Consider the following 24,489-nt stretch of genomic DNA (forward strand, 5'->3'; position numbering starts at 1 on the left):
TTTGTGAAATTTTCTGTTACACATTTTTGTATAGATCTTTTTCAAAATATTTTACGCATTTAAAATATTTTCTGATGTATAGAAACACTCGTAGAAAGAGCGTTAAAAAGATAGAGAAACGAGATTATAAGATTCACATGAACATACAAATGCTTGGAACAAGACATTCGAAATCATCTTCGCAATCTCTTAGCTCTGTCTCTTCTTCCTTCGACTACGTTCGACCACCTCTGACATTTAGAAAGCATAAATTCGTTAGCCTACATCATCCACATCGAATCCCGTTTCTGCTCTCTGCAACGGGTTAACTGCACATTGACCTTGCGTGCCGCGCAAGTCTGACGTCAGCCAGCGCGATCGTTATCCAACGAAGTCATCAATCGATTCAGGCCCCCCGCGGCAGATCCGATTGTTGTTTTTCGGTGGTACGTACACACGGAAATACCTTTCGCAGATGCGGTGACACGAGATGGATCTCGCGTCTCTGTCGCATCAGAATTAGATGGGTGGGCGGGTGGATGTTGGCACAGAAGAGATTAACAAACAGACGTTCGCGTACGCGCAGGCGAACAAAGACGGGATGAGAGCAGCCGAAGATGGCACACTCCGTGTATAATGGGAGAAAAGCGCAATATACAATCCGTCACTTCTCTACATCTAGATCCTCTATTCCCTGATCGCATTTCCCGATATAATGAATCTCTATTCAGTGTCGTCGTTGTCTAGTAATCGGCTCCGGACGGATCAACGGCCGTTATTTGTGAAACGTGGCATATTTTTTGAAATAAAAACAGTTTTTATACACATGTGTATATATTCGTATACTGATATAAAATACATGTGTATACATTTTCGAAATGTAGATTATCTCTTTTTCAAAAAACTAGGCTTTTAATCTACAATCTTTATCAATATTTGAATATACACATGTATATAAAAATTGTTTTTATTCCAAAAAATACGCCATGTTCCGTAAATAACGATCTATCTAGAGCCGATTACTATACAATATATATATATATATATATTTTATTTATAATTGAAAGGTTGAGAGAATTGCACACTCTTTGTAGTTTTATATAATTTACTAATGAAACAGTTTTGTTTTGTTATATTAAATAGAGCGAATCAAGTCCTATTTAATTAATTAAAAGTAACCATTGTTTCTAAGTTTCTTTGAAATTCTCCCGCGAACGATACCCGAAAACGTTAGATTCGTAGAATTAATCCAGATGCGCGGTGCAAGCAATGTATTCATCTTACTTAATTAAAGATTGCGTCTGAAAAGTCGAAAATATCATGGCAGAAATTACAATCTTTTATTTCGCTAAAGTAAAAATTTTTTATTGTCCCAGTAATAGATTCGCTTTCAATATCGATTCTGTAACGGATAAACTTTATACGCCAACTTTTTGCGAAGCAAATTTTCCAACAGCATTTCTCTCAAGATACAATCGTGTTTGCAATTACTTATAATTAAGTTTTACCGGTCGTTATAACTTTCGTAATTACTCGAGTATTCGATAATGCTAGCGATAATCGCGGTCGAGAGTATCTCGACTATGATATACTCAAACTCATCATAGCGTTCTACTCGATACAGTTCAACAGATTTCAAGTTGAAAATATATCGAAAGCACCGCTCACACCTTGTAAATCAATACAGAAAGCAACAAGTGCTTTCTACGCGTTCTATAAATACGTGACATTTTATTTCTAGAAATTTATTTCTATCGGTATAAATTTACAGATTTATAATTGTGTGTTGTTATTATTATATTATTATAAGCTTTGCATAGAATCCAAGTGAAATCTATATTTTAATCAAGAAAACACGGGCGCGTACGCGGCACAAGAAATGTCAACGAAGTATCGTTACTAGGGGGAAGATTTGCAAATACATGCGTCAAAAGTTTCCACTGTGTTTATGAAGGAACGAGCATCTACCTTCATCTCGTAACCTCGCGTATCAGTTATCTCTCGAGGCTCGTGGACATGAAAAAGTAGGAAGAATAGCTTCAACCATTCAATCCCGAATTAAAAAAAAGACACCGTCCCAAGTCGAAAGTCGCGATTTACGGGCGAACGGCTCTCTCGGGTTTTCTTATACGAGTCGTGTGTTCGCGAACGATTCTCTGGAAGATACGGAGCGTTCGTTAAGGACGACGCGACATTATTTACATTCGCGCGGCTATTCCGCAGCACGTTTTTTTCAGCGCTTTGTAATCCGATTTGGAGCGAGTCCAGTCATTTTAATCACGCGTGCAAGCAGCGCAATCTCATCTCCGAACATTTACTCTCGCGAACGGATATCCCTTTGTATCGGTCGAATCTCTTCCTGCTAGCCATCGAGGACGCGGCCGAAAAAAAAAACAGCAGTTTTGACAATTTTCTCCGGTAAACGCGAGCGAAAAGCGCACAGAAAAACGAGCAGATTCCTTAACGCGCGCGTATAAGAGGCTCTTTGAATTTATTTTCATTCGGTTTAACAGCCGGTGATTCTCTCACCGAGAAGAGGCTGGAATTATTATGGAGATACGTATAATTTGAGGTTCCTCGGAAGAGGATATTAACGCAAGGTGGAAATCGACCGACTATATTACATTGTAAATTGAGAGCGATGGGGAAACGCCCGATCCGATATGTTTGCGACCATAGGAACATAATGTAGATTCAAGAGAGATAGAGAGAGAGAGAGAGAGGGAGAGAGGGAGAGAGGGGGAGAGCGAGCATAAGAGACTCGCATTTAATTAAAGTTATTTTTTTATAATTTTACACGTTCAATTAACATTTTATTTTATTCAGAAAATTATATAAAGCAAAATATTGTTATTGTGAACTATATAAAGCTTTCATACAACTTATTTTTTATATGAACAATCATATAAATCTCAAGAAAACATTTAAATAACATCTCTTAAAAGAAATGCATAATATTATTTTAAAGATAGATATCTATTTAAAATAATTAAATATTCTCTCTCACTTGAGATTGGGAAATTCGCAGTAAAAGCAATTTGCCGTCACTTCGTTGAGTCTGTGCGATAAATGAGACGCGATTCTGTAAAACCGAGAGAAAAGAAAGCAACCGTTCTCTCGCAACGTGAGATTGATGAGAAAGCACCTCGATTAAGCTTGGTGCCGTCTCTTCCTCCTTCGGCTGTTCAAATAGACAGAAAATGCCTAGAACCTATCGATCGCGACGCTAATCCAATGAAGCCCGTCGATTGAGATCAACGCTAAATTAATCGACCACCAAGTATAAAGCTAGTTAATTAATCTATTATTCCCACACGACGGAGTATATCCACAGGCGGCTCCGACTGGTATATTGGAAACTGGCCTAGTTTTTCACGCAATCTCTTCGCAATCAGCGAATGCAAATAACGCGTTGCTATGCCAGGACATATTGTGTTAGAAATCATTTTTCCCACCACGTTTCCTAAAAGTGTACATTTTTAGAAAGTATTAATATGCAATTTTTTTTTCTTTATTCTTTTTTATTTTTTTCTTTATTATTCTTATCTCGAGACGAAAAACAACGCAATAAATGAAAATCAGTCGACAAATCTAATTTAACGTAGATAATTTCCATTATGCGATATTAGAGGCCGAAAAAAAAAAAAGTGTAAAACAGCTTAATTTTATTTCACCATTTCAACGTACTTTTTTCCACATCTCTTTTTCGAGAACCGCGTCTTCCTTTTTAGAAGTCGCCGGGATTTCTAGGTAACTCATTTATCGTAATTCATTTGTCAACGTAAAAGCTCTCAGAGATTTTCTCCGACACGGTGTCGAACAAACTGGCGTTGAAAGAAACTCTACACAATATTCTCGATAAAAATAGATAACTATATATAAAAAAAAAAAAATAGATAGGATAAACTATATAAAGAAATGGATAAATATATAAAAAAATGAACAAAATATTAATAAATAGAAAATTACGGATACGAGTAATTTTGTAAAAGTTTTGCGATTACATATATTTGCTTCGACAACACATTCGCGAAAAAATCAAATCTCTATTCAAATAACACGATGATACTATATACTCATTATTTTGCATATACAGACACAATGTTTTTCTCGCGTTCGACGAAGATGGAGCGTGAGAAAAATCTCGTTGAATGTAGTAATTGTATGACGACGAGACTAATTAATCTCCATTCCTCGTCCTTCCCATCGGCATCTTGACGCGCTAACGTCGTATCGGCGCGCTCGGTAACTCATTTACGAATAATACGTATTCCGTACGAAGAGAGACAAAGATTGAGTCACATCCGAGTGCGAGGGGCGCGACGAGAGCGAGACGCATTTTACCGCGGGATCGAAATGGGACGCACACCGGTGCCGTCATTAATTCTTTCCGCCCTTTTGTCTGCACCTCTGGATTGCATCTCGGCCACTGTTCCGCAATGTCGGTGCGCTATGCACTTGCCAGTCGTACGGAACGAACGTGCGCTTCGAGTCACGTTATGCACGCGAGAGCGCGTTCTCCTTCTGTGAAACATGGTTCTCTCTCTCTCTCTTTATCTCTCTGTTTGCAGCTTCCGGTATCGCGGACCCGCGTTTGCATCTACAATACATTTCAATAAACGGCGCGAAAAACGGACGGTACGCCGAGCTTTCTCGTTAGCGAGAGGAGAAAATGAAGGGACGGAATGCGGATAGACGCGTCGCGTCAACGTCGACGGCTTCCTCGCAATTACGTGAAAGCATTTCACGCAGTGATGAAGCGAAAAGATGCGCCTGCTGCTTCGCAAGACGTAAGCAAGTCGTGCATTTCATTATCGAATCGACGGAGATCCATGTGAAAAGATACACGCGTGGCAGAGATTGCGAGTTGATGTACCATCCACGACTAAAAAAAGGAATTTACGCCAGAACAAAATAAATAAAAAAATTAAAAAGAGAGAGAGAGAGAGAGAGAGAGAGAGAGAGAGAATTTCATTAAAATTAAAATTAGATCTCTTTTCGAAAGAATAAGGATTCGGAAAATTAATGATAAAAATCAGAGTGCTTTTAAATAATAATTTATACAAATATGAATACGATTTTTTATCATTTCACTTTTAATTAATTTTGCTATTAAAAGTGAAATGATAAAAGATCGTGTTTAAAATGAAAATGGTCATACAAGAGAATCTGTGAATTATTAAAACAGGATTGGTCTGTGAGTTTTCTAGATAAATTCATTAAATTCCCCGTTTTCCAGAAGGGTGGTGATTTTAAATGCTAACGGCTGCGCAACATCGACATCCTTTCTCACCGAAGCGAACCGATTGTTCGAAGCTTATTCCGCCGGAGTAATTGGAATATAAAATGAATGCGAAAGTCGGTGATGCGTAAATATCGGGAACAATGTTTCCCGGACGGTAACATCGATAATTCGATTCGCTTTCGTTAAAAGCGTGCAGCTTAAAAAGCAGCGGCGTTAATTTACAACGGGGCGCCGCCTATCAGGCGTATTGAAGCGCGCGGCACGCATTGAAAATCCGACAAAACTTTCGGCAAATTGAATCCAGTCTAATGAAGTGCCGCATCTGCAATCGAGGACACGCGCGCGAGATACGTATTCTCGTCAAATATCGTCATAAAAAACGACGAGAGCGAATAGAGCGAAATATGCTGGCAAATCATTAGCCTAATTGGAATTGGATATACGCGTGAAATGAACCTAATGACTGTGCAATTTCATTCGATTCTCTGCTCGCTGATCCCACCTGACGCGCGACGCAGCGTATCGTTGATGAAAACGTATTACTGCGGCTCGCATAATTTTAACGATATTATGTCGAGAGTCGCACACTTTGTTGGTGTGTTAGAGGAGATCACGTCGCATTGAAATAATAGGGTATGATAAATTAACGCGGTGAGCGCGTTACGTTGTAATTTTCAATTCTCAGCGACCACCGGCGTGCATCGGTCACTCATGCTAAACTCCATTTCATTTTTTATGACGCAAAGTAATCTTATCGATGCATTTTATTTTTCATAATATGCACGTCGGTATGCGAAACATTTTTTTTTATGTATTTGTTATATAAATCTTTTTTATTTTTCGAATTTCTTTACTCGCAATAAGAAAACACGTGGGAAACAGAAAAAGAGGGAAAGAGATTAACTCAATTAACTAATTCCTGGAAAATTAATAATGCGCGTGTTGCGCCGACATGCTACGTAAACTCGAATGTGGACTAGCTCCCAGATGTATCGCAGCGAGTTCAAGTGCGGTTTAGTGTTTCACGTTCGTCTCTCACATATCACCGACGTTATTCGTAATAACGTTAATGCGGCATAGTCCGCTTAACAACATTCTCTCGCTATAGATATAATATGAAGAAGGATGTTAGAGTAAAGTGTCCTTCGTATACTAAAGCATCGTCAATTATAGATCTCTCATTTACTCATTAAACAGATCTACAATGTGTAACTATAACAATGTCTCATGTGTGCGCGACGAATATAATTCTGATTCATCCTGCGGATATTACATCATAGCTGCTGCTTCGAAAGCTCTCCTTACATTGTATATGGAAGTCGTATGACTGCGTATATCTAATAATCGTAGTGTTCTCGAAATCACAAGTACGTTGAAAGCGTGCGACACATTTGCCGCGTCACGTGTTAATACACTTCATATTTATTCATATTCCCACATTACAGACATTTGTCGCGGATTCACTCAAGTAGGTCATGGGCGGTGTTCTCTCTCTCTCTCTCTCTCTCTCTCTCTCTCAATGAGACAGCGCACCGTTTTTCGCATGTCATTTCTAACGTGGCGCGACGTGCACCCACGATCCACCGTCGAAAGCTGTTAACGAGTACATTTGTGAATCTTAATAACCGACATCGCGGGGAAGACGAGATTTTTTTGTCGCAGAATCGCGTCAAATAACGTTGTTAATACCGACCGTTGTCGGAGTGGATTTTACATCGCGTCAAAGTTTCGCAATTTTCTATGATGCGTTTCGCGCGAAATTTCCGGATAAACGTGACCCGATGGCAAGCGAAACGCTGTGTCGCGGTGAGAGAGAACCACCACTCGAGGGCTCTTGATCCGCGGATTTGCTCGGCAAGAAATATCCCTCCCCGGATTGGCGGGGAGAATGAAAGTTGTCGGGACGCGATGAAAAAGTTTCGCGTGCGAATTTTAAAAATCATATCACGAAACCGGTCGGATCTGCATATAATGGGACACGCGTTAACGATACCGGTGAACCGCCCTTCGTTCGGGAATTTGCGTGTTCTCTCTATCGTGCGCGCTTTAACTTTTACCCCCCCCCCCCCCCGTGCGCACGGGGTTGTAATCGCCCGACCGAATTCTGCGATCACGCGAGCTAAATTAATCTCTGCGGTATTTCGATCGAGTAATCGTAATAATCGACAGTGACATATTGTGAAAGGCGAGTAGAATGGATTTAGACTCGGTAAAGAGATGAATTGTGTGTCGTACAATTCATTATTTCCACATTTTATTACTTCATTTATTTCCCAAACGATCGAGATATATCTAGTTTACAAAACAAAATCTTTTTATAAAATTATTATTCGTCAATTATTATTATTCTAATTTTATGTGTCATCATACGTGTAGCAGAACATAACATTTAAGGAATTAAAATACACACATATATATATAGAAGTACATATATGCATATATTGAATACGTATATGTCATGCGTAGATTATACATATAATACATGAAATTATAAATAAATCTCTATTCTCTTATAATCTCCTAATGAATTATTTATCGTCTAATCAAAAACTCGCTTTAGACAATCTATAATTCGACAAGACTCTCTAGATTCTATTTATAAATATATCGTATAATATAAAGAAACATTTATAAAGTTATATAAAGTATATATATATGTTAGAATATACGACACAAAATTTTTCTCTCGAATTTTGTCGCGATTTAGACAAACCTCGTTTAATATATTATAAAAATAAGAAACGCATTTAAATATATTATAGAAACTTACCGTCACCGGCTCGTTTATTCCCGTAAAGTGTTTGCGATATTCAGCCGAGCAGATTGCGTTTAATATATGCCGCGCATGGTTAACGGAAATCGATTGCCCGCGATTTTGGGAAGAAATCCGCCTCTATCATAGATGGCGAACGCTACCATCCGCGTAGACTGGCTCGATTACATTATGCGGCAACACACGCGAGAGAAGAGGATTCAATAACTATCACTATCTCCATCTACTCTCCGCCGATCTGGAAGAGAAACGGGCTCCCTTGTGCGGCAAGCTTCTTAGCTGCGCACGCAAGTTTTCTACACACGCCAAGTTCGTCCCCTTCGTTTTCTTTTCCAGAACGGCGAGAGCGAATTCAGCGCGTCATGAAAAAAAAAGAGCGAGCGGATTTTCACCCATTTCTTGCATCCTCGGCAACGTATTCATTCCTCGGGCAAGAAGTTGCTTGCGAGTTTCGTTACTTAAGAATTTCAAGGGGGCGAGGGAGAAAGGAAAAGGGAGAAAACAGCTCTTCGAGTGTAAAGAAATTGCGAAAGAGGGATATTTCGAAGATGCGATCACGCCCGGAATTCCCTTATCCCTCGCGCGAGGACGCGCGTTAGTCGGAAAATCGTTTTTCAAGCTACCGGGGGGGTGGGGGGGGGGGGGCTTTTTCAAAGAGCGTCGCTGATTATCGCTGCGCGTATCTCGTTTCACAAAACTAGTTTCGCCCGTGAAATTTCCCTCCGGTTTTTCGTCCCGGAGTCCCGGCGTTCGTTAACGGCGGACTTTAGAAAAGGCGCGTTTAATTTTCATTTGCGCAGAGAAATAAGGAAGGAGCTCATCTCTCGATTAGATAAAGCGCTCGCTCACTTACATAGAACGGTCGCTCTTTGAGCCATCGTTTGCGCGAATAAAGCCGTGTCAACTATACTACGTAATTACGTGATTTTGTAGATTAATATTCCTGTCAATGGTAATTATTCTGCCGCGAGATTATTTATCCTCGAGTATTCGAAAACGCTGAAATATGACATTATTATCATCAAGATTCTTGCCAATTCCAATCCGGATTCGTTCCCGTTTTCAATAAATACGAGGGCACATCTGCCAGAATAGTGCCCAAGAAATTTCAAAGGCGCGAAAAAATTCCATTTACAAGCCGTGTTGCCAATCTTCGTAATGAAATTGACTATACACACATGTTGCAGTGCCTCTTAGGGGAAAATTCGCTCGCTGCAAATTCCTCCCAAGTGTTTATTCGGTGAAAAATTTAACCGTGCTTGCTAAAACAAAGCTCTGTATTCGGTGCTTGCGAGCGGATCGATCGCGGAAGCCACAAAGATCCACACTAGAGATTGGCGGAAACGATCAGGAGGAAACGACGGCACTTCGTCATTTCATCGATAGTGACAGATTTGTACCATTTATCAGAATTGTCCGGGGAAATTCTTCAAAGTGCACCTTTAATACCATAGAATTCCTCCAGTACTTCAGTCGCCGGCGATTGAAAGGGCTCCTCTTCACACGGCGCTCTTGGGAAAAGATCCTCGGACGGCGATAAAGTTTAGAATGTTATATATAGGTTCGATCAAAGTATCGTGTAACTGAGATGACCAACTCATTCTCCCTCTCTCTCTCTCTCTTCTTTCGCAAGTGGAAATTTTCTCTATTTTTTTCCCTCTCTCGTTCTGTTATTGATGTTTCTGGTACACGTACTCTTACACTGTATATATACGTATATAATTCACATAAAAATATATTAGCGAACATCATCGCAAAAGAGAGGAGCTTGATGTAATACCGTAATCCGGGATAAGAGATTGCTGAAGAAAATTGAGGAACGGCAAAAATGTAATACCTGATAAAATAAGGGGCTTGCGTAACTCAACCCTGGGCTTTTAACTCGAACTTTCGCTTCCCGATAGATTATTAGAGTTGGAAACGACTAATAAAAATAATCAAGAGGAAAGTTCGAGGAAAGCAGCGAGTATTGATTTAAACAGAAGCGAACGGATAAACGGGCGATGTGATTTAACCTAATTAAAAATTGTGTATATATCTATTTGAATTCATCTCGCGCGCTTCGAATAGCTTAAATGATAAAATTTCATTAAAGTTTACGTTAAAATTTAATTTATTATTATTAGCCGGTAAGAATAATATCTGTATAATAATATTCTTTGAAACAACGAGTCTTCTTTTTTTTTTTTACAATTGTGGCAATGTGGTCAGAAACGGCATTTCGTTGAAGGAACACGTTAAAGAAGGATAGTAGAGGATGCTGAATATCGATTTGAATAGAATCGTGCTCATACTGCAAATACACCTTTGTCTTTCCTATATCCAATTCTATTTTACCCTCTCCCCCTCCCCCCAACTCATCGTCCATTTTCTCGCGACTTCCCTTCCCGATTCCATCGCTTTGCGGTTTGTTCATCCGCTCGTGTGTTGGCTGTCTCCATCCGCCAAAGATAACGACCTATTCGAAGATTCTATTTACTCGCCGCAGCATCGCGGGCACGGTTATGACTTCTTCTCTTCATCTCACTCTTTTCCGGGAGTCCCTTTTCGATTACATTTCAGATGAAACTTTAACGGAGAGGGAATCATCGAATTCTCTCGAATAGACGGCGATCCTTGTTACGAGGCATCGATAATGTATGTCAGGAAATTCGAGGTACGCAGAATTTCCTATTGTGGGGAACAAATTGACCGTTAAGCCACACACGTTGATCGATGTATTGCGGGAAGCTACCGCCAGTTCGCTTATATGATGATGATCGCGTGATTGATAGACATTTTCTTATATCGTCTCTAAAAAATCGAAATGCTACGTGTATTCTTAATAGAGTCCGAGCTCGCAATCTCACACAAAATATATTTTATCAAATATAATATACAGAGCGGCCCCGAACGTTCCAGCCAGACTTTGAGATCTTATAGAAAATTTAATTCCGAACAAAAAATTTCCTATAAATATGGCTCGAAAAATGTTTCCTTAAGAAGTTATCGCTCAAAAACCTCTGATGCAAGCAGGAGCAAAAGGTGAAAAGAGAAAGAAATAAAAAGGAAAATGAAACTTAATAAATTTCTTAAAAAAAAACGATAAAAATAAAAAATAAAAATCTTTTTCTTTTATGAAAATAAAATTAATTTTTTTAAACTAAAATAGCAGGTAATAGTAGAAAATGAATAAAGACGTGAAAGAACTAACTGTTCTCAAAATGTCCCTCCCCCCCCCCCCTCCCTCCCTAGTTCGAATAAACTTTCGGCATCGAATAATGACCGATCTAGTCGCTTTACGGATTTTCTCCTGATTCAATTTTAATCGATCTAACAATAAGTAACAAAAGCACCTTTTGTACGTTTGAAACTGGTTATATCAAAATCTATGGAACGTACAACAATCATTTTGATCTCATTTGAAAGATAATTTAATTTTTTACAACTTTTATTTCGATACTTTTTGTTAAAAGACGCACATTTTCCACAATATTTGGAAAAAATGTGTAAAATAATTACAATTTCAGTGGTTTTTGAGCGATTAACTTCTTAAGAAAGCATTTTTCGAGCCATATTTATAGGAAATTTTTTGTTCGGAATTAAATTTCCTATAAGATCTGAAAGTCTGGCTGGAACGTTCGGGGCCATCCTGTATATGTGTGACATAATTTCATGTAGTATTTAATTTTCTTCATCTCGCGCAGAGAGAAGCTGAGCTTGTTTGGCAGAAATATTTATTCGATATGTAGCGCCGTTTTATTATCAAATCGGAGATTATTGAAAGCCGCGGGAAATTGAAATAATCCAGGATACCGTGACAGGTATTAAGTCGGGGGAACATTTTGCATATATACACGGCCATCATCTCCGCACTTGTCAGAGCTGCTGTCGGTACACACATGGTTAAAAACATTATTTCCCCGATTGCTGTGGTCGATATTGTCGACCGTGCCGTGACGACGGTGGGCTTTAATCGACATATCCGGGCGAACAAAATGGAATTGGACGGGAAAATTTGATTTCTGCGGCCGGAGCAAGGAGCAATGTACCGCATTGAGTACGTTATTTTGCAACACGGCGCACGATCGCGTGGATAGAGACATTCTCGCTATAAAGTATATAAGTGGCGATTATTTTTCACAATTCGTGCAAAGTTAATATTACGCGTGTCGTATGCAACTTATCTAAATGTACATGTGATGCATCTCGCGTATATATTTCACAAGCGACCCACATATTTGGCATTTTGTCAATTTTTTTAAGCAATATGATACAACGATGTGACATTTATACCGTCTATCTGACTCGTCTGACATTTATTCGGTCAGGTATATGATTTATGCATTTAATATTATTTATTTAAAATAGAATATAATTTGTACGATTTATATCGAACGTATGCGCGCGCGTTATATTTTTTCGAGAAATAGCAAAACTATTTTGTTGGTTTTAAAATTAGTTTTTAATTCTAAAAAAATATAGAGAGAGAGAGATCGCAATTTAAAATATACAGCAACTATTAAAACGAATGTGATAATTAAATCTCCCTTAATAAAGAAAAGTGGATATCGCTAAAACGATTGATAAGTATTTATCAATCAAAATATGAAATATCGCGAGATTTATAAATGTATTGATGGAAATATCAATATTGCGCTTTCCATTTACGTATCACGCGATACAGAATCATATGCAGAGGAGAGGAGTAAATATATAGACATTAAAGAAAAGATTTTTCAAGACCGTCTCGTAACTAAAGAAATATTACACGGGTCTCCTGGAAGCTTTTACAATAAATCCTATTTCGCAACGGCGAGGATAATATTATCGCTGATGGATTTAGCTCGCTATATTATATCTTCGATTGGTCCGCAAATATTTACTATCGTCCGTGAGAGGTGGATTCGATGCTACCCGCTGATGGCAAGCCCGACCGTTCCGCTCGAATGTCCTCTTATGCTACCTTGGAGTTTCCATGCTTTGGTCATTCTCGAAACATACCTCCATCATCCGACCTCTACTACGCTCGCCCATTTCGATATATCGTTAAATAAAAGTTACGCCGATCGATAGGAACGCGAAATCCACGCTTGGATGCACTTGGAAAGAAAGTTTAAATTAGTATCGCGAGAGAGACGAAACATACACGATACACGATAAAGCCATCGACGTTTCTTGGACGGCGTGAAATCGCGCATTCATGCGTCTTGCGAAAATCCATTTTTTCGTAAAGAGATATAAACATTTCAATGAATATTATATCTCTGCAAAGAGAGAGAGAGAGAGAGAGAGAGAGAAATACATATACGATATTTAAATATTCCACAAGATCGTTGCTTAACTATTCTCTAAATTTATATTGTTACTTCTCGAGATTAAATTACGAAATTCTCTTGCTTTCGAAGATCCTCGTGTCATACCTTAATTGAAAATCCGGGTATAATTAGAGGAAGCGATCTGCCTGGTGAACCGATTCTCGAACTGACTTGATCGGGGAAACACACTGTGGGGCAACTAACGCAATCGGGGTTAAGTGCGTCCCAACTAATTCAGAAAACAGACGTCGTTTGCGAAGCAGTGGCAGGCAGGCCAGCCTCTGGCGCGCCAGATAATGGGCGCCTCTCCAGCAGCGTCGCCGGAGAGGGATCACGATCCTATCCGAGGTCGACCGCGGTTAGCACGATGGACTTAATGAGAAAGTTGGCACTCTCAGGTATACGTATATATAGTATAACCGAGACCGGATGCTGTCGCTCGAGAACGGGAGCCGGAGGAAGGAAGAGCTACCGGACTAATGCGAGGGTCAGGGTAAAGAGAGGCGGAGACGACGTGCCGTTGCCGATGTGTGCGCTAAGCATGAATAATGCAGCTCTCGGCTCCGCTGAGCACGAGAGGTTGGAGCCCCGAGAGCCTGGAGAGGAGAGCACCGTTCTCGATGATCGAGCGCGGGGCGCCAAGGTGGATCGCGCTGGCAACGGTACAGAACCCGCCTGGCCGCTTTGATCTTTTGTAGCCGTCAAATTTACGTTGTCGGCGACGACGAGTTAGCGAGCGACGCCACAAAGGTGCTCAAAGCCGCGGGAGATGCGGCGCGGATCCATTTGGCCGCCTTATTTCGCGCGGTAAACTCGATTTCACCAGCGCGCGCGAAAGAGAGAGAAATACTTAATGGATTACGGCGCGGATCTCTCTTTCTCTCTCCGACGAAAGGGGATTGTTGAAGATTGCAATAATGTGCGGATACAGGGTGGATTTATCGTGCTTTGTAGATAAGGTGCGAGGAAGAGAGTAGAAGGGAAGAGACGACGGATTAACCGAAGATCTGCATCTTGTGTCAGACTGAAGAATATCGTGATCAATCACCAAGGATTGTCTACGAAGACTGTAAGAAGCTAAAAATGGAGGTGGATTAATTTGTGTATTTACGATTGTATAAAATGCAACATTCACTCGGATATATAAAGAGAGAAGCAGTGAAATATAAAATTTTAATCTGTTATCGAGTTACGTGATTATTTATTCTGAAAGTCTCTCTCTCTCTCTCTCTCTCTCTCTCTCTCTCTCTCTCTATTTTTCTCTAGAGATATTCTAAAAATATATTTTAAATTTCTGATAAAAAATATCTCGATAATATAAAAAAGGACAAAATGGTGATATCGAGTAGTGTTCTCAGAGTTGAATATTTCTGAACGCAATATTTTTAAAAATTTTATATGCTGACAAGATGCGCAAATAGAAGGGAATGCAGAAATCTGCAACATCCGGCATAAATTTATCCTGCATTGAATTCTTCAAAGTCCGTTCTGCATACACCAGTGTTTCATTACTGTACGAGCTTCTACCCTGGGTTACGAGTTTCTGGTTTAGATATTCTACAGATGTGAAACATCTCTTTCAACGAACAATCCTTCGATTTGCTACCATCCGAGATACGTTTAACGCGTATAATTTGGCGATTCCTTCCTTCGTTCGATAGATGACATTTTTCTGAAAATTTATGAAAACTAAAATACCAAATGAAATACGCGTTTTACTTTCACGTGTGCATGTGTACGTACAATATATATATATATGTATATAAGAATAGAAATAAATATCCGCACTCCGATATTTAGAAGGATTATCGTTCGATTTTGCCTGACAACGCGGGAAGATTATTGCGTGATCGCCCGTTATATAGGTCGCGAGCGAGGGAGCCGTTGCATATGACGTAAATAAAGTAGAATGATGAAAACTGAGCCAGTAGTAGATACGGGCTCGTGCAATAACAAGGATTGAAACACGATCGATTGCCTTTGTCTGTAAGTTGTTTTTCGCACTTCGCTTCCCGTACCATCCTAACGATCCGCGCGAGTTATAGTTACTACAAAACGATTGCTCGCACAGATCGCTACTGCTGTTGCTGTATATCTGCAGGCAAAGATTTATTGGATATTTATTTACGATAATAGTTATCGATGTATGCATTCCTCGGCATCGGTCTATAGATGTTGCATTTCGCATCACAAAATAAAAGCGCGCGGTCGTTGCCATTAGTTTATTTTGCCTGCTTCGCGTATTATTTAAAAGGCTATTGACATATGTACACACACATACATACATACGCGAACGCAACCGCACACAGATGCACATCACGCATCTGAGAGCGTAAATCGTAATGTGTCAAGAGCAACAGTTATAGAAATTTATTTAATTATATAATTTAAATTATAATAAAATTAATTAATTTACTGAGAATTAAAGAGGAGTTTGACGTAAAATTTAGCTTCAAAGATATAAATATATACATAATAGAATATTATATATTTTTTTTAACATATGAATTTTTAAATATGATAATTTTTAAATTATCTGGACTTCGCGTTAAAAAGCAAGAATTAGAAATCTCATTTTTAATGAGAAATTAATCGAAATATAGAAGGCGACGACGAATCCGTTGATAAAATCTGTCGTCCGCAGTAACGTCGAAGAAATTTCTACATTTTCCTATAACGACGGAATATAATATCTATCGGAGAGAGAAATATCCTTTTTTTTTTTTTTTTATCCATCCGCGATCCCCTCGTGCACGGATGCAATACATACGGGGCTTTTGCTCGGGGGGGTGCATTTCCGATGCGGCGCGGCCTCATTTCCGAGGTAGCGTTGCGAACGAACGTTCGTTATCCGCCGTTCGAATCCTTATCGAGGATCGCATCCGCCGCGCCTCAAAGATGACGTATGAAACCGGGAGTCGCACACGGTCAGTTGTAAAATGCAAATCGGGATCCGCCATCGTACGGGGTACACCGTCACGGATGTACGCGCGCGCGTGCACACATCCGACCGCATCAGCCGTGTAATATATGTATAACCCGGGGGAGGAGGATGGGGGAGGGAGCGAACGATACCGTGAACGCGAGGGTTGCTGCGTCGAAACTGCCGTGGTTGGTTGCATCGCCACCGCCGTCGCGTCAGCTGGCTCCGTTACCGGTGATAGCTACCCCGTAGACATCACTATAATGGAATGCGTCAGGTTGCCTTTATGTCTTTCGCTATACTATATACCCGAACCGTCTGCTCCTATCTCCGTACCTAGTTTCCTATAACCGTATACCTCTCGCTCTATCATGACGTTACTCTCCCTCGTATTCCCGGATTAAAACAGCACTGCAAAGATGCACAGGCGCATCCTTCTCTTTTGCTCCACTTATACTCTCTCTTTCTCTCTACAACTGGCGTTATTTAAAAAGAAAAGGAAGAAAAATTTTAATTTTAATTGTTTTGCGAGAGTCTCGATTGCTATCACAATGTAAACGGTACGCATTAGCTCTTTTAGACATCTTTAAATAGTACATTTAATAAAAATATATATTAAATAGTTTGAAATATTTATATTAAATAGTACAAAATAATGTTTAGTGTAGAATAAAGGGGAAAATTATTACCGAGTAAAATTGGATCCAAAGTTACGCGAGCGTAAAATACGTAGATTAAACGTGCGACCGTGGTTCCCCGATATCACCGATGTTTCATCTCATGGATGAACAAGTTACTCGCTCGATGCATATAATAAGCGTGTTCTCGTGATCTCCGTTATAAACATCTGAAAGCTCAATTTTCGAAAAAAGGATCTAGGAGTCTGGAACGAAACTCGACTCGGTGTAGCAGCAGCAGCAGCAGCAGCAGCTGCATCCGCGCCAACCACCGTGGAGCTTCCCGTGAATACCAAGCGGGACGAGGGGAGGAAAGGGGGAGAAAAAAATTGTCGAGAATGTATCGCAGGAAAACGTGAACGGATGAGAACGACTGGATAAAGCCGGCAAAAGTATGAAAAGCTTCTTACTCGCGCTGAGCTGCCGGTACTTACATATGAATGATGTTCGTTCATAACAATAACGCACGCTGCTGATATATAATCGCCGAAGTATACCGAAATATATGTGAAAAGAAATCGCTGAGACTCGTCAAAAGTGTCGCAAATTGATAATACTATTCTTACGAAATAACTATATTTACGATATAAATGTTTCTCTTTCTTATTTTTTGCTAGAATAAAAAAAGAAAAAAGAGAAAAACAATTTTACTTTAATTCATTTTCAACAAGATTTGTATAAATAATTAAAAATGAAAATTATTTCTTCCTTTCGAATACTTCAAGAATTCCTATACGATATTAAGCAATTATTTTTGCGATAACTTTTCGATTTTATCATTATTTTTACAATTTTAATAGTTAAATATAGAGAAAAATATTTTTAAACGAGATTTATTTACACGAGAAAAATTTTAAATTAAAAAGACAATATCGGTTTTATACTGTGAAAACAGGAGTATTCATAGTGACTTTACACAACAGTTTCTAATATAAACTTGTATTATGTCGGAAATTGTTTTTCTCGCTTATTCAATGCACGGGAAAGCTCCACCACGTGCTGTTTCAACTTTCGTTATTCAACACATCAGTGTATCTCGGAAAAATCTCGATCGTTAGTTGCACGAGGGATCGCGAATTCCAATACGAGATATCGAACATCTGATTGGGATTATCGAGTAAAGGAGCCGTGGATGATTATGGAACGCGATACAAGAGCGCCATAAGTGGAAAAGAATTGGATTCCGAAGGTTCGTGCAAAAAGTTTGGATCTCTCCACCAAAGCCACGTGTGGCTCTTAAAATAAAAGCAACTGTCTTTCCGATCACGATTATCGTAGCAGCTGCGCGCAAAAACGCTGAAACGACATACTTGACAGTTGTAAACGAGAACCTATCGTCGCGTCACTATATGATATCATTGCAGTACGATCATTTGTGACAAATACGTCATGAATGCAATAATCGATACACATTTAACGACAAAAATAACTCGTGCAGTTTCACAATGATCGCTACATGCTCGATGAATTCCTCCGTAATCCCTTTTTTTTTTTTTCCATATTCTCTTTCATAAAAGTTTTTAATTCTGTTTGTGACAGATTAAACTTTATATTAAATTATTTATGTAAAAATCTAAACTTTAAATAAAAACGTCTACTTCGGCAAGTTCTTTCCTTCGCTTTCCGAAGATTGAAAAGTCGTCGGGCGAGGAAACACGATATTAAGATGGTTTTCATTCCACTCGAGATCGACTCGTCCCATATTCGTGCAAGCTCTCAATGAATCTCGAACCCTAAATGAGATACGGTATCTCGGGAGGGTGGCGGAACTATCTGGATCTATTCCCCCTTCCTGCCTCCTCCCCCTCATCCCGGAACGGTCACCAGTTCATTCTCCGATAGCTAACGCGGACGACGGAAACTCCGTGAATGGTCTACCTTCCGATGATTCCCCTTCTCGGAAGTTGACGCGATCGCCTGTTGGAAGTACCTCCCAGATTCCATAAAGTGTCTCACGAGCGACTCAATAAACGTTCCGGCATTATACGATCTTATGCTCGCGCGGTCGTTACGGTTATCGCGAGGATCAATGGAGGAAGATATTACAGATAGGCGGATGATAATGCGGGAGAGAGTACAGGTCACAGTCGCCGACGTGTTATCGGAAATGGGATACGCGCTGATGAATTACGCCCGCGCATTATAGTTAAATATCCATTCCTACGGCAGAGTTACTCAATCACAAAAACTAGATAACGTAATAGAGAGCGTGTAAGAGAGAATGTGAAATAATGATATAACGATGATTTATTGCGAAAGAAGAGATAATACAAAGAAAGAGATTAATTTTTTTTTTTTTTTTTTTTTTTTTTTGTCTAGAAAGAAACGCAGATTCGAAAATATATATCGACTGAGAAGAAATATTAAGACGTTGTTTTATTTTCAGAGTTTTCAATTATGCGAAAATGAAAGATTTAACCCAACAACGGATCTAACAATTGCGAGTTTTATTATTAGCCGCGTTAATAAATTACACGGGAGTAATACGCGAAATTATTTTAAAAACGCATCAGAATAAAATTTAAATTTGCATATTCAGAATGCAAATCCAATCTCGTAATAATGGCATTCATTGCCACTAGTAGTCTCGGGATAGAGTCAAAAGAAACGCAATGCGCGATGATTATGTACATTAATGATTTTATGCGCGAAAGCACTTTTGAAAATAAAAGCATACGTGGCACACTGTGAAAATACAACCGAAAAGGCGTTATCTTCATCAATTGAAAGCGAAATGAAGAGCCTGAGATTCGTGATCCCAGGGTGACCATTCAAATCTTATAAAAAGATTCCCTGATCTTCCAGGTATTTTTCTTCAAAATTTCAGATAAAGAGAATATTTTAAAGATTTTTTGAGGCAATTTCCTAAAAGAAGTTTTTTCTCTATCGTATACGTTTTTATCCCTACAAAGAAAAAAATACAAAGCCACTTAAGTTTCAAGTGTTGGATTTACAAATGTACTGAAAAAAAAAAACTAAACAAGTTTTCGTTAAGATAAAAATTTTTAACTTGCGTAACATTTTTATTTTTTATCATTAAAAATTAAATCAAAGAATATGTATTGCATATTCAATACTTTATTAAGATATTGTTTAAACATATAATTCACAACTTGGCTTATCGATTGCAGATTCCTTACAATATAAGAGGAAAATTATTAAAGAAATTTTTTTCAAAAAATCCCCGGGTCCCGATAAAATTCTATGAGAGTTCCTTGATTTTTCCAGGTACAAAAAGTTCCCTGAGAATTCCACATTTTTTACTAAGGAATTTTTGTAAGGAGTAGACACTCTCTGGCTCCGTTCGTTGCGGATCGATTCGGGAAATAAAACTATTCGCGCTGGCGAAGCATTGAGAAAGCGTTCGGATGGTGTTGTATTGTATTTGCGATTTGTGTTCGCGACCAGATTTCCGTCGACGTCGTCTAAACGCGGAACACCGCAGGGTGTCAGCGGGACACGACGTGCGTGGTTACGCGGAGACGAGGATGGGGTGAGAAAGCCCCGTACGTGCGGGATATATGTAATTATTTCGTCCTCGCGGCGATATATGCGTCAAGAGAGCGAGACGGTTGGGAACCTTGGTCGACACGGATGTCCGGCCGTTCGGTTCCGAACTAAACTCCAACACGTCGGATAGGTAGATAGGTAGGGTCGGTACCGTTCGACGGACTTTCCGCCTTCTCGCTGTTACACGTCAGTCCATTCAGTCAGACCCTGTAATTCCGTATACTTTAGATCGCGGTTATTTGCCGTCGGCTATGCGCGGTGAACGTGCTTGACGTAGTTTGGTATTAACTTGACCGGTGGTTTCTCCGATTCGCGAAGAACGTGTGTAGGGAATCTTGTATACATAGGAAGGCACATTTGCGACAGACACATCTGGCATTCTGTCCTATTAATATCAACGGGACTTTATTATAAATTGACAAGCTAGAGTGCACTTCGATTTGCAAAAAAAAACTTTCGTGTCGAATGAAAAAAAAATATCCATACATTTTTCCGATATAAAGTCCGTACAGACTAACGTTGCAGGCAGCCATTTCGTTATCGGGGCTACAAAAATGCGCATGCAAGAGTCGCCGAAATACGCCCCCTCCAGGCGATATATGGTAGACCAATATTCAATGTGCCGTTTCTCGCAAAGATAAACGTCATTCCAGACGCTCTCTCTCTCTCTCTCGCTCTGCAACCGAGATTATTCGCTGTTTGTCGCTCGCTGGAGCAGACGGTAAAGACGCATCTTTCCGCAGACAATTTCGGCACTCACGGCGCGTTCGGGGCGTTCGTCTCCGGATTTGGCGCGTCTTCGCGGGGACCATTAAGGTCGGAAGAGAGGATGAGGACGGTAGGAGTCTGGTAGCTACCTGCGCGCCGACGGCAATCCACCTCAATGGCCGGACCGATTGTCGAGTAAGCTCACGAATGAAGGAAGCGTGAGCTCGCATCTCGCGCGCGGCTCGCTCGCTTTTACGCCGTCGAGGGATTATGTTCCTTTGGGCCCGGGCGCCCCCGCCGGATCCCGCTGGTCCCCGAAAGAGCGGCCGCGTAAATCCCGCGACGCGCGGATGAAGGAAAAATGCGGCCGCCGTGAGCGCGATGAATATTCGCGCATCGACGTAGATTTTTCACGCCACGCCGGCGATAAATACTGTAGAGCGGGATACGGCGCACTTTTACATGTATGTACGAAACCGTACGACAGCGCGAAATTGACTCCCGTGCAACTACCCCTCCCCCTCCCCCTCCACCCTCCTTGCCAGTTCTCGGATCCTCGAAGGGACGTCGCAGCCCCCCGCTCCGCGTAACGTTCGACGTAAATCTTCTCGCTTGAAAATACCTTTCCCCTCGCGATAAATATATCGTAGAGTATGCATCGAGCTCGCGAAGTATGCTCGTCGTTTCTATTCAGCTTCCTTCTCGAATTTTTAAGAGAAATGATGCGCACTTGAGCTCATTCTTTGTCGTTTCTCTCTCTCTCTCTCTCTCTCTTTTTTTTCAAACATAAATAAATGAGGGATTTTTGATATAAAATAATAAAAATATTGTTCGGAAACAAAATCTACCATACTTACCATTATTTTTCATATTATTCACGAGCTTAAAAATAATTTTTAACAACGTATTTAATAAACGTATGTATATATGCTCTCATCGTATAAATCAGATACGGTTCTCAAGTTTTTACTCAAGTGATCCGCGTAATCTTCTCAATAGATCCGTAATAGAGAGTTGCACGCAACTGCGTTCTTCGCGTGTAGATAAAAAAAAAAAAAAAAAAGTCGACAATTATCGCTAATGGAACACGTCGACTGGCGGCTATCAACGACACATTAACGCTCGCGGTCGTGATTAAATTTATCTCCCCGTAATTTTTATCCATTATCCGCATTACGGGGCAATTCCCTCCTATCTTCAGACTCGATAAACTCTTACTACGTACGTTGCTCTCGTCACTCACAACACCGTGTCCCGTCTTTCTGCCCGTTCTCGAAGCTTCCCTTGCCCCGGTAAATTTAGATTTTTCCCTCGCCCCTTTTCTCATAAATAAAATCGAATAAATTCAACTCGAGGTTCAATTTTGCCCGGCCTCAAATCAACGGTGTACGCCGAGGTGGCGATTACTGCCGCCGACGTGAAAGCGGAAAGAGAGGACTCCATTATTAGCTTTCCCTTCGTTTTCAATTCGTTCCGTTTCTCCCTCCTCCCTTGCTCTCGTCGCGCTTTTCAACGAAGCTGGAAGCTTATCCTCTAGCGAGAATGAGGTAAACGCCTCCAAACGTTGCCCCGCGTTAGGGACGTTCGGTGAAGAGACGAGTCTGTGAAAATACTTCCGGAACGCTTGTCCGTCCGTGGCGTGCGCGTTGAAATTCGCGGGAATGGACGTAATACGGTGGAATAAATGCGTTCCGGTAAATTGTACGGGCGAACGCGGGTGCTGTGGTAATGTGGATGTTCCGGCAATTTCGGGCTAGTTTGCGTGAAACTTACATATTTAGATATTCGTGACAAAGAACCGGCATGATGTCGTCCCATACAATCTTCATTATAATACAGTAATTGTACGTACGAAATAAATAAATTTATATATAACGCACATTGAGAAGAGAAAAATAAGATCGCGCGTGATAAACGATATAATGATAAAAATAATAAAAAAGATTAAGTATAAAAATAATAGATCAATTCGAACAGAAAGATGATTAACAAATAAAATTTATTTTATTAAAAAATACAATATATTGACGATTAAATTGATACAATATATTAAAGATTAAAGTAATACGATGTATCGATGATTTTTCATGCGCTTTAATAAAAATAAATTTTATTTATTAATCAGTCTCTCCTGCTCGTATTGATCTATTATTCTTTCATTTCATTTCTTTTAATATAACGAGCTTTTTTATTTAAATTTATTAAATAAAAATAATAATTAAAAATATTAATTATATCTATCAATTATATACATTAAGTAATTTGATCATTAATGTAAATAAAGCAATTAAGTTGCTAAATATATTTCATTCCTCAAAGACATAAAAAAACAATAGAGATAATTTTTGTCGTTGGTGAATTTTGTAATTGCCATCGATGATTAAAATGATCAATTGACAAGATATTAATTTTTTCGAGCGCCTCAATGTTTATCTTCCTGATAGAATTCTTCTTCAATTTCCGCGAAGAAAATAAAGAATAAAAGATAAGGTTAAAAGTCGAAAGCGAGAACGCGTCGTCGCGATATGGCAGTACGACGTAGAAAGATTGAATAACAAAGTCATTAAATCTACAGTGTTATAATATCGCGACGACGTAGCGCAAGTATAAGCAGTTCCGAGCATACAAGTTCAGTTTATGACTCGCGCAATAAATAGATCAGTATGCGCTACTTACTCAAGAGTTATACATACCGCTTAAAGTGACGCGAGCGAAAAAAAATGCGAAAAGCTACGCAAATAAATATCGCTGATCGCGAAATGTATACACGAGAGTTGGCGGGGCGCGAAATGAACGCGATCTACGAGTCGCTTCTGCGACCGCGAGATTCTCAAACTCCATAAAAATATTTCACGATTGTCGATAATGCTTCTCTTAGCGTCCCCGTTGCGCTTCCTGATATATTTATGCTCCGTTGTACGATGTATCGATTATCGAACGTAGAAGATTCTTTACCGTCCTCGACGTCCTTCGTCGTCTTGAGTATTATAGAGTCGTAGAGAATATCGGTCCGGAATAAAACATTTTACATTCGCTCATAGTCGAAAGTCAAGAGCAATGACGTATGATTACGTACATGTTCGTCTCTCCCTCGACGACAATCAGTGCGATTTACTTCCGAATACATTTTCGGATGCATTTCGTTTCCGATGATCCGTCGCGTCTCGTTTCTCGTAAAGAAATCCCGCGAGAAAATTCCGCGCCGCGATAAAAAAAAAAAAGGAAAGTGTAATCGGGCACGTACGTACCGCAAGGGATTGCCTTTTACGACTCCTTTTACGCCAATTGCGAGAATAGATGTCTTTCAGAGGGAAAGAATATTTTTCTTACTCTCATCTTGGCTTATATTACGGCGAATAATGCGACTCTGACAATGG

General features: G+C 39.8%; 1 protein-coding gene across 7 annotated transcripts in view; it reads right to left on the reverse strand.

Moving 5' to 3' along the window:
• Nucleotides 1-24,489, reverse strand: part of Cmpy (crimpy) — a 269,291-nt gene that overhangs the window by 17,897 nt on the left and 226,905 nt on the right. The gene's annotated exons all lie outside the window — the stretch shown is intronic.

This window comes from Polyergus mexicanus, unplaced genomic scaffold (assembly GCF_030449975.1).
Source record: "Polyergus mexicanus isolate NDT 795.1 unplaced genomic scaffold, iyPolMexi1.0 SCAF_16, whole genome shotgun sequence".
Taxonomy (NCBI): domain Eukaryota; kingdom Metazoa; phylum Arthropoda; class Insecta; order Hymenoptera; family Formicidae; genus Polyergus; species Polyergus mexicanus.